Source organism: Amblyomma americanum, chromosome 5, assembly GCF_052857255.1.
Source record: "Amblyomma americanum isolate KBUSLIRL-KWMA chromosome 5, ASM5285725v1, whole genome shotgun sequence".
Taxonomy (NCBI): domain Eukaryota; kingdom Metazoa; phylum Arthropoda; class Arachnida; order Ixodida; family Ixodidae; genus Amblyomma; species Amblyomma americanum.
In genome coordinates, this window is record NC_135501.1 from 134,139,194 (window position 1) to 134,149,798 (window position 10,605).

The following is a 10,605-nucleotide window of genomic DNA, read 5'->3' on the forward strand; positions in this document are numbered from 1 at the left end:
CACTTTTTGTCATTGAGAAAAACAGACGGGTCGCTGATGCGAACACGTTCGTTATTTTTTTATTAGAAACGCTTCTAACAGTTCGCGCTCGTACCTAGACTTACCGCGGCCGATAATGGTAGTGCTGTTAAGCAAAGCTGACCAGTTTTGGCACTCCTTGACATGTACGGCCAGGTTGCTCCCTGTACCAAAACGCAGCGTTCTGCCATGTTCCCTGAGCCACTCGTTCAAGCACTGCACCGTCTGCCCAATGTAAATTTTTTCACAAGAAGTCGGGATAGAATATAACTACCCCAATGCAAACTTCGTAAACTTCGTTTGGTGCTTTGCTTTGCAGGCAGGTTATCGCTTGGAGCTGGCGATGCGGACGCAATGACTGCAAAAGCTTTGGGGGGCAGAAAGCACTAATTTCAGGCCAATGTTTAGGGATACTTTTTACAGCCCATGCGAAATCCCCTGGCAGTAGGGAATCACTTCCAAGAAGCTAAGAGAGCGTCATCGCCGCTCTGCCATACTCATCGAGGTGTACTGGAACGAGCTCCGGCGAGGTTTGCTCGAAAAATCCTAGAAGGATGCGACTGTCACACTGGTCACCTACTTGAACGGCGCCTCCGTTCCGCCAGCCTTGGATGACATTCTGAAGATGGGCCCGAAGTTCAACCTGGAACAACGAGCACAGAAACAAGGGCTTCAAGAAGCTGTGCACAGAATCGCCAGGAGGCCGCACCAGAAGAGAGGAACCACTGTGTGTCGGAAGGAATTGGATGCCTGGAGAAGACAGGGGCAAGCAACAAGGGGCGTGAAGACCTAAGACCCTTGATTGCCAACTTCGAACAGAACAACCTCAGTCTTCTACACGCGGATAAGGAAGGTGGATTCGTCATCCTTTCTTCTTTGCTTATCTGGCTGCAGTCTTTAAAGAAACAAAAAGAAAATTATTGTTCTTTTTATATTCACTTGAAACTACCATAACCACTCATAACTGATCCTAAGGTCTCTGATGGGAAGTTACTCCCAGCAACGTCTAACTTGTACAGGTATTACCACCTATGAGTATCTGTATTCTGGACCATCATTTCGTGAAAAATAAAAATGCATGTATTTTTGTGCCCCCATTTCAGTCGACCCCAACTTTACGAAGCATTTTAATTCTACTCTCCCATTCTCCAGCAAGGTGCATCATTACCAGGTGATAAAGCCCGCGAACATCTCTTTCGGCATGGCTGAATGAAATTTTATGGTAACCAAATATTCACAAACACCTTCGCCAGCGCTTTTTAACCTCTCCATGTGTGAGACTCTATGAAGGGCCCTCACAAATGCTTGCGGGCTTTTTTACAAGGAAAGGTTGATAATATTTACGAATTGCACCTCCCAGTCCAATGCAAAACCATTAGGCAATTCACCTCGCAACTTATATGCTATTGTCACTTTAAAAAGGTCCAGAGGAAAAACTTTCCTCCTATTGCACCAGGACCGACAACGGCGGAATATTAAGCGGCGGCTGCGTATTGAGGGGACTTCTTCCGGTGGGTGCTTCACCTCGGCGCGCTGACAACTGCTCTACCTGCCGAGAAACGCGCACCGTACTTCTACTTCACTCTACATTTTGCGACCAATTTATGGTGCTGCTCTCTAGTTGCTGACCACAGAGTCTCACAAAAGGTAAATGCTCTCCCTGCACTCTAAGTAATGATATCAGCGCAAATAACCACGATCCCTACAGATTACGCAGCTGGTCTTTAAATGCCTCTAGTTAACATTCCGTCCGCTCTAACCAACATCGGCCTGCGTTTTATTAAAAAAAAATCTCAGAATGTTGATTTTTATTGACGACTGTTAACTGAACCAGAAATGCCTGCAGTGACGTTGCGAAGACAATTTGCAGGTCTTTAGAGGGTTAATCGAATCTTTCAACAATCGGGGGAATGTTACAGATACTGTCAGGCACGTAAATATATGTATAGATATGCAAGTTTGGTGACGAATATTTTTCAAGGTTTATTACTCAGGTCTTTCAAACTAGACAATGTAGTGAACTTATATCTACTCGCTCTTTAAATTCTCTCGGAATCTTCAGGCCAGTTCCGGACTGAGTATGACTTCTTTAGGCATATGAATCGAACGGCGTATAAACGGCGATTCTTGAGCCATCTAGTAGCCAAACATGAGCTCGTCTGGCAGGGATTAGTATCCTTGTAATCTTAAGTTGTGATGTCTCCCCCTCCCCCCCCCCCCCCCCATTGAACAGCGGATGTTTAGGGCAGTTAAAAAGAATTGACTTGTGAATGTACACGAAAAACTACAGACTGAGGATTGTCTGTTTACATTTTTCTTTTTGCCTTGAAAGGCGCAGTCGACAGGCTTCATGCCTTCCACGTAATTAACACTAAGTTTCTAGAGGCGAACCTTGTGTTCTAACCAATTTTTATGCAGTTGTACCTAATGACTTACATGGTGGGTGCTGCTAGTTCGAAGCTCTGCGACTAGCGGTATGCATTTTTCGAGTGCCATAATATGCTGCCTCAATCTTTCACTAACGCTCTCATACAGTCTCCATGCTTGCATCAAATCAACAGTATATACGTAAGGAAATCTTCCTCCCGTACGGTGGCGGCCAATGTGAAATTTGACTGTAAGGAAATATCACCGCAATCAAATATAACGTGATTTATATACTTCTGTGCAAGTTTCGCCGCAAAAGTACCGCAGCAAGTCATCCACCACGTATTGACTGGCATCCTAAAAAGTAAAGCTGCTCAGATGGTAATTATTTTCTGGGTGATTCCTGCGGAATACAACAGTATTAAATACCCTATCTCGTAAGGTTGTTGCGTCGCATCCCTTTATTTATTTCATTTGACCAAACAGTTTCGTCATTTCATTCTGCATTTGAAAATTGCTTTGTTGAATGTCATTTCTCTCGGCAGTGAAACGATGAAGTTTCTTGCCGTTGCTGTCCTGGTATACGTCCTCCTGGCTCAAGTGGCTAGAGGTAAGCATGAATTTTGGACGGGCGCAGTTTATAACTTCTGATTTCCGGCCTTGCTATTTCGACCACTCCGGAACGCACCATTCGTGGGTTCTGTCTAAAAAAGAAGTCCCTCAAGATAGGGCTATTTTGTAGACAATTTCTATATTATACCTTGCTGGAGGTTTCTTTGGGTGGCCTTGCTATTCCTGCCACCCATTAAAACGAAGTCAGGGTGTTATGTTAGGGTGGATGTCCTCTTTCCCGGAAAAGGTTCAGGCAGTAATGTTTTGTTTTATGCCGCTTTTATAAATTCTACCTTGTTTTTGGCTTATATGTTCTTGAATCAATAACGCAGTCCAAAGTCCATTTTCCTCAATTAGCTTTGATTATTCTGCATGACGCGTTGTTAGGCAAGTTGGTTCATTGTAGCATAACGATGGATTGCACAAATGGGACATTCACATGAAAGAAGACGGCACAAGTTTGATTATTCTGCCACCAGTGCCCTGACTATATTCATCTTAGTTGTGTTTTTCTTAGTAAACTAGGTTAACCTCTGTTTGTCAACAGGTACTCGCGATCGGATAAACATAATCAACAATCTAACAAATGCGGTGCTGCTGAAAGGCACGTTCGGCACGTTCAGATGACTTTGTCCGGCACAAACTGTTCACCATCCATCCCTGCAGACTTCTTAGTATGCCACCTGCTCATCCTAACATATCTGCCACCACTGTTTTCTTTGACTCCTCTCTGCATCTCATTCGATTGCGCAAACAGACGATTTGTTATCTTTCTTTCATAGCACAATCACTTTCAACCGTGAAATCGAGTATAGAGTGCTTAAAAGACTGTGAAAACTAGTTACCGGAGCTTTTTGTCTCTGTGTCGCCATTCTAGCTGACCCGGTGTGCCCTGGGCTGTACTGCAGACCTGGGCCAAAGTTGGATGCTACCTAACGGCGGAAAAATGTCGCTGCTTGTGCGGTGAGCCAAATCTACTGTATTATCTGTTTTTTATACATTTCTCACCGCTAATCGCGCTGCCGAGCAGCAACAAAGGAATAGCCATTAAATGACGTATTTTTTATGGCTGTTTCACACCATAAGAGCGCTACTATTGGTTATCAAGAATTAGCTATAATGTATCCTTGTTCAGAGTATGAATTTTTATATTTGTTTTCCTGGTTAATGCGATTAAAACCTTCCTGTGCGAAGAAAGGAAACCATGAGGTAACTGAGAGATGTAGGCCATAGGGAATGCTGTTAGCGCTTCGCTCTTTTTGCGGTTCCTTCGTTCTTCCTAGTGGGGAGATTGTGTTTTTTTTAGTTCTATTGGCGGATTTTTGCGCCGTGTGGGTGCTTTCATAGCGCGCCGGCACAGGGAAGCTAGACCCAGTGCTATGAAGAATGTGCTATATCTGTAGTCCTGGTCACCAGGCAGCTGACCGGAGTACATGAAATCAATGAGTTCAGCTACCTTGACCCAGCTCTAAAAATTTTATCGCTAAAAAAATCTTAACATCTTTAAGGACCGGACCTGATACAGAAAACCTTGCTCTGCGTTTCTTTGTTCTTGCGGTTAAAATCTTCTACTTATGCAATTTTGTTGCACGCTACAAGGTAGGTGCCCATTTCCTAGTTAAAAGCTTCACTAGGCACTTATCTTTGTATTTACTTGCAGTGGAAGACCAAGATCCTTGCGATTACGTGCGCAAATCCTTCTCATCCGCATGCCATGCTCCTCAAGCGTTGCAGTGCTATACCGAGGCTTTCGCCTCTTGCAAGTGTCGCTGCGGTACTTCGCCTCTTTGAAGACGCACTGAAGATTCCCGGCCTCATTCCTTTTGTGTATAGTGCGGGGAACTCTTAAAATTTCGCCTCGGACTAGAGAATGCTATATCGTAATAAAATGCATGCGTTGCTGCATTGGCCCTTAAAATCAATATCAGCATTGAAAAGTATGCCACTTATTATTCCAAGAGAATGCCATTACGCTACGCAATATGAATAATCTTGTTGAATAAAGATTGTCTTTAAGTTCTGTTTTGGGTTGTCGGATCTTCGCTACGGCTGGTCATTTGCTGATACACGTCGTAAGTAGAGGGATGATGATAAAAGCCTCTTTCATCCGAAGAAAATCGCAATTAGCATGACGCCGCTAAACAAGTAAATTTAGGCAATTCTAGCAGGCGGAATGCATAAACACTACAGAAACATTGGCCTAATACGGAAGAAGTAGGAAAAAGCGTAACGGCTTCTAAGCAATGGTTGAACCTTTCTTTCAGTTCCGGAGAGCACAAAACTAAGATAAAGAACCTGCACACCGCAGTTCTCTTAAGTCCTCTGCCAAACCCATGAGACCTCCATAAACTATTCTAGTTGGTTCGGCAGCCGCCACGTTCTCCGTGCAGTGTAACATTAAAAATCACTACGGTAATTTCGAATGTCTTGCACAAAGCACGGCAGCGTAATTCTTGGTCTTTACCAATTTTCAGCACTAATTATCATGCTCATTTATTGTCCTACAAATTAACAATATTCCTTATTGCTCTTGAAGACAAAAATTAATCACAACACACCTCCAGACTCCCTAATTTGCGTGCTTTATTTACCTGGACAGTATGATCAACTGTGATTTCATGATATTGCTACGTGATCCAAGACGGGAGCGACGCAAGAACGCCCCAGGCACAGCAAAAAGGTCCAGAGCACAGGGCCCGCACAGAGCTCAGCACAGAGCACCCAAGCCGGGAGCACGCGCACCTCCGAGACTCTTCGTTCACCTCGTCTTCACCAAGAATATCCGTTGCACAGCCCCCGGTCGTAAAAACACCGTCTCGGCGTAGATTAGGGCGTGGCAACGGATGGCGAGAGGTAGAGCTTGAGGGGAGAGACCTGAACAACGTCACGCTGAAGTGCACGGGAGGTGGTCTCCGGGAAGGCCGGGCGATCACGTAGGTGACAGCGGTGACCTGGCGGAACACACGCTATGGGCCAACATACCGGAACAGAAGTTTTTCGCAAAGCTCACACAATGTAGCTTTCCGAGGTAACAGAGCCGAATGCGGAGCAGTGGGAGGACCGGCTAACCAGCAGCCAGCTCAAGGTCCAAAGAGACCTAGTGAGCCATGCATGCCGGTTGGCCAGGGACAGTGGTACCTAGGACTAGGGGCGCCAACCACACTCAGCCTGGAAGACATCGGCAATCTTCGGGCAAGCAGAAAGACTCCTTTATTAGAGCAATAAAGTTTATTCGCTCACTCACTCACAAAGCCCGACGCGGCGTGATGGCGACCAAAGCAAAACGAAGGCTCCAGGCGAGAAAGTTACCATGAGATGGCGGCGGTCGTAGTAGTCTTGCTGTGAGGCCTGCGATGCTTGTAGTCGGTATCTAGCCAGCTGGCAAGTGTGGTCGGCCCGGGCAATTGCGTCGTGTGCATATTCAGAAGGCGGTGAACGAATGTCCGAAGCAGCGTCTCCAATGGTAATTGGGGCTCACGGCTGTACAAAAGATAGAACGGTGAGTACCCGGCAGTGTCATGACGAAAACAATTGTAAGCAAAAGTCACGTATGGAAGGAAACTGTCCCAGTCCCGATGGTCCGGAGAAACGTACATTGCGAGCATATCCGTGAGAGTGGGTTGAGGCGCTCTGTGAGGCCGTTGTTTTGGGGATGATAGGCGGTGGTCAGCTTATATTTAGTCGAGCAGGAACGGAGAATGTCGTCGACAAATTTGGAGCGAAAGCAACGGCCGCGGTCGGTGAGAAGTTGGCGGGGTGCACCATAACGGAGGATGAGGTCGTAGAGGAGAAAGTCGGCAACGTCAGTAGCAGTACTGGTTGGGAGGGCCCGCGTGGTTGCGTAGCGAGTGGCATATTCGGTGGCAACGGCAATGCATTTGTTTCCGGGGGTGGACTCAGGAAACGGACCCAAAAGATCCAAGCCAATTAACATAATAAAAAAGTTCAGAGGGCACATCTACTGGTTGGAGCATACCCGCTGAGAGAGTGGCAGGACGTTTCCGGCGCTGGCGCTGGTCGCAGGCACGAACATAGCGGCGTACGGACTGGTAGAGGCGGGGGCAAAAGAAGCGACGACGCACCCGGGCGTAAGTACGCGAGATACTCGGATGTCCAGCAGTGGGGAGGTCGGGGCCAGCGGGGTTCAGGCTTCTGCGGTACAGAGTGTCATGATGCAGCGCAAACCGGTGCCGAGCAGGGTCAGATGGGGAGGAGTTGAGGCGGTCAATAATAGAGCGGAGCTCGATATCCCGTCGCTGCTCATCGCCAAAGTGAGTAATAGCAGAGAGCGAGAACAGGTCAGCGGCGCAGTTACTGCCAGAATAGTCAGAAGAGTCAACGGGATATCGGGAGAGGCAATCAGCATCGGTGTGTAGCCGACCGGACTTACAGACCACGGTGTAGTCGTAGTCTTATAGGCGTAAAGCCCAGGGACCTAGCCGGCCAGTAGGATCTTTCAGTGAGGAGAGCCAGTTGAGCGCATGGTGGTCGGTGACAACTGTAAAGGGGCGTCAGTACAAATACGGGCAAAATTTTCCAACGGCCCACACAATGGCCAAGCACTCGCGTTCCGTGATGGAGTAATTGCACTCTGATGTGGAGAGGAGGCGGCTGGCGTAGGCAATGACGCCGTCAGACCCAGAATGCTGCTGAGAAAGGACAGCCCCGATTCTGTGACCGCTGGCGTCAGTGCGGACTTCAATGGGAGCGGCCACATCGAAGTGTGCCAAGACGGGCCAGGTGGTGAGCTTCGAGATTAGATCGGCAAAGGCGTTTGCTTGTACGCGTCCCCAGCCCAGGTGAAGGTCATATTTTTTTTAGCAGATCACTGAGGGGGCGGGCGATGTCAGCAAATCCGGGCACGAAGCGAAGGAAGTAAGAGCACAGCCCCAAGAAGCTCCGTACGTCGTTGCAGAAACGCGGCACCGGGAAGTCTTTCACGGCTCGGATCTTAGCTGAGTCAGTGTGAACAACCGTGGCATTGACGACATGACCCAAGATTGTGATCTGGCGACGCGCGAAACGGCATTTGGAGGAGTTGAGCTGCAGCCCGGCATGACGGAACAGGGAAAGGATCTTGTAAAGGTCATCGAGGTGAGAGGAAAAGCTGGGGGAGAAGACAATAACGTCGTCGAGATAGCAGAGTTACGTGGACCATTTGGATCAGTGCAGAAAGGCATCCATCATACGCTCGAAGGTGGCCAGCGCGTTGCATAAGCCAAAAGGCATAACTTTGAACGATACAGCCCATCAGGTGTCACAAACGCCGTCTTCTCACGGTCCTGGTCATCCACTGCTATCTGCCAATAGCCGGAGCGAAGGACTATAGAGGAGAAGAATTTGGCACCGTAGGGGCAATCAAGGGCGTCGTCGATGCGCGGGAGGGGGTACACGTCCTTTTTGGTTATCTTGTTCAGGTGGCGGTAATCAACACAAAAACGCCATGAGCCATCCTTTTTCTTCACAAGGACTACTCGCGAGGCCCAGGGGCTGTAGGGGGGGGGGGGGGGGGTCGATAGTGTTATTATCAAGCATCTTCGTAACCTCGGCGTTAATGACCTGACGCTCAGCGTGGGAGACTCGGTATGGTCTTCTCTTTCTTTTGATCCCAAGAAAGATTGGCAGGCTCACTTTTTCTCAGCGCGTCGGTCAGGGGGCTGGCTAAATCAGAGTAGCCCTTTACATAATGCTGATAATAGCCTGCTAGGCCAAGAAAAGCCCTGAGTTCCGATTTTGTGGTTGGGCGACGGTACTCCACCACGGCAGCCACTTTAAGTTCTGCCGGTCTGCGTTGGCCTCGTCCAACCACGTGACCAAGATAGTTCACTTCGGCGCACCCCAGGTGGCATTTTCCCGCCCTTACCGTTAAACCAGCCTCAAGCAGTCGGCTCAACACAATACTCAAGTGTTCAATGTGCTCCTTCCAGTTTTGTGAGAAAACGGCCACGTCGTCAAGGTAGGGGAGAGCGAAATCTGCAAGTCCCCGCAGAACTTGGTTCATTAACTTTGAAAAACAGTACGGAGCATTTTTCAAGCCGAAGCTCAAAATTACAGGGCGAAACGTGCCCGCGGGGGACACGAATGCTGCGTACCTGCTGGCGCGCTCAGTGAGTGGCACCTGCCAGTAACCATGAACTAAATCCAGTGTGGATATGTATTCTCATTTAGCGACTGTTTCAACCCTCTCATCGATGTTCGGAATGGGGTAGGTCTGGACCACTGTGATTGAGTTCAGTCTCCGGTAGTCCACGCAAGGTCTCGGATCCTTGCCTGCGACCTCTACAATAATGATTGGTTACGTATAGTCACTTTCGCAGGGCACTATGACGCCAAATTCGCACATACGGCGGAACTCCATCTCAATAATTTCTTTTTGTCTTGGAGAGACACGGTACGGTTTGCTCCTGATCGGCTGTTCGCTGGACAGCTGAATGTCGTGTTCGACGATTGTTGTTTTTCCTGGCTTGTTTGAAAACGCCGCCTGAAAGTCGCGGACGACGTTTTTCATGTCTCCTCGTTAACTTTCCGTCAAACGTGGGTCTTTGTAGATTGAATTTAGCAGCTCATTCGCTGCCTGCTCTTCCTCATGTATGACATAAGGTATGTCTGAGATCTCTTCCTCTGGCATGTTCAGCGCCATGTTAAGCATAGCCTGACGCTTGCGTGCCGATTTGTCGTAGTACACTTTAGACAGTGACTGCGCGGCTCTGACATTTGCTTCCACGAGGTCTCTGGTTTTCGCAAGTCTTTCCAGTAGCTTCAGGACGTATTCCACTACACAGGGATCCTCGCCGTAACCCTCCCATGACTCCGTCAGCATGCGCAACGGGTCCTCAAGTCACGCCCGTAGACTAGTTCAGCGGGGCTAAATCCTGTGCTTTCGTGGGGAACGCATCTCATTGCAAAGAGTGCTGCTAGAATGCAGCCTTCCCAATCTCCCTTATGCTCAAAACACAGAGAAATACGTATCCGCTTTAGCACAGAGTGCATGCGCTCGACTGGATTTGACTGAGGGTGGTGAATGGAACTGCGGATTATTTTAATCCCACACTGTTCAAAGAGCGTTGTTGTCAAGCAGCTTGTAAACACGCTCCAGTTATCGTTTTGTATCTCTGCAGGAAACCCCACGCGAGAGAAAACTGACAAAAGGGCGTCTACAACACATCCGCAACTTAGCTCCTTCAAAGGAATGGCCTCGGGAAATTTGGTTCCCACGCACAGTGAGGTCACAATGTAGCGACCGCCAGAGTTCGACGCTGGCAGTGGGCCGACCGTATCTATTACAAGACGTCGAAAGGGCTCTGTAATTATTGGAACTAGTGTCATGGTTGCTTTCCATTTATCCGTCGACTTGCCGATCCGCTGGCAGGTGTCGCAAGATCTAACAAGCTGTTCCACATCTTTCCAGGAGCGAGGCCAGTAATATTGGAAGGCTAATCTAGCTTTTGTTTTCTTTATGCCCAGGTGGCCCGCCCATGCATTTCCGTGTGCGAGCTCTGGAAGCTGCCGCCGGTACTTCTCAGGCACTAGGAGTTACTCATATGCGCGTCCCTTTGAGCCGCAGTATTTCCGGTACTGAAGGCCTGATTTCTCATTAAAGCTGATGTT

At 48.3% G+C, this 10,605-nt stretch overlaps 1 long non-coding RNA gene across 4 annotated transcripts in view; it reads left to right on the forward strand.

The window, feature by feature from the left end:
- The window catches only part of LOC144132694 (uncharacterized), a 288,454-nt gene extending 283,490 nt beyond the window's left edge, over positions 1-4,964 (forward strand). For all 4 annotated transcript variants that reach the window (XR_013314903.1, XR_013314905.1, XR_013314904.1 and 1 more), the window contains one exon: positions 4,658-4,964. This is a non-coding gene — a long non-coding RNA (uncharacterized LOC144132694). The remainder of the gene's footprint in view (positions 1-4,657) is intronic.
- The last annotated feature ends 5,641 nt before the right edge of the window (positions 4,965-10,605 follow it).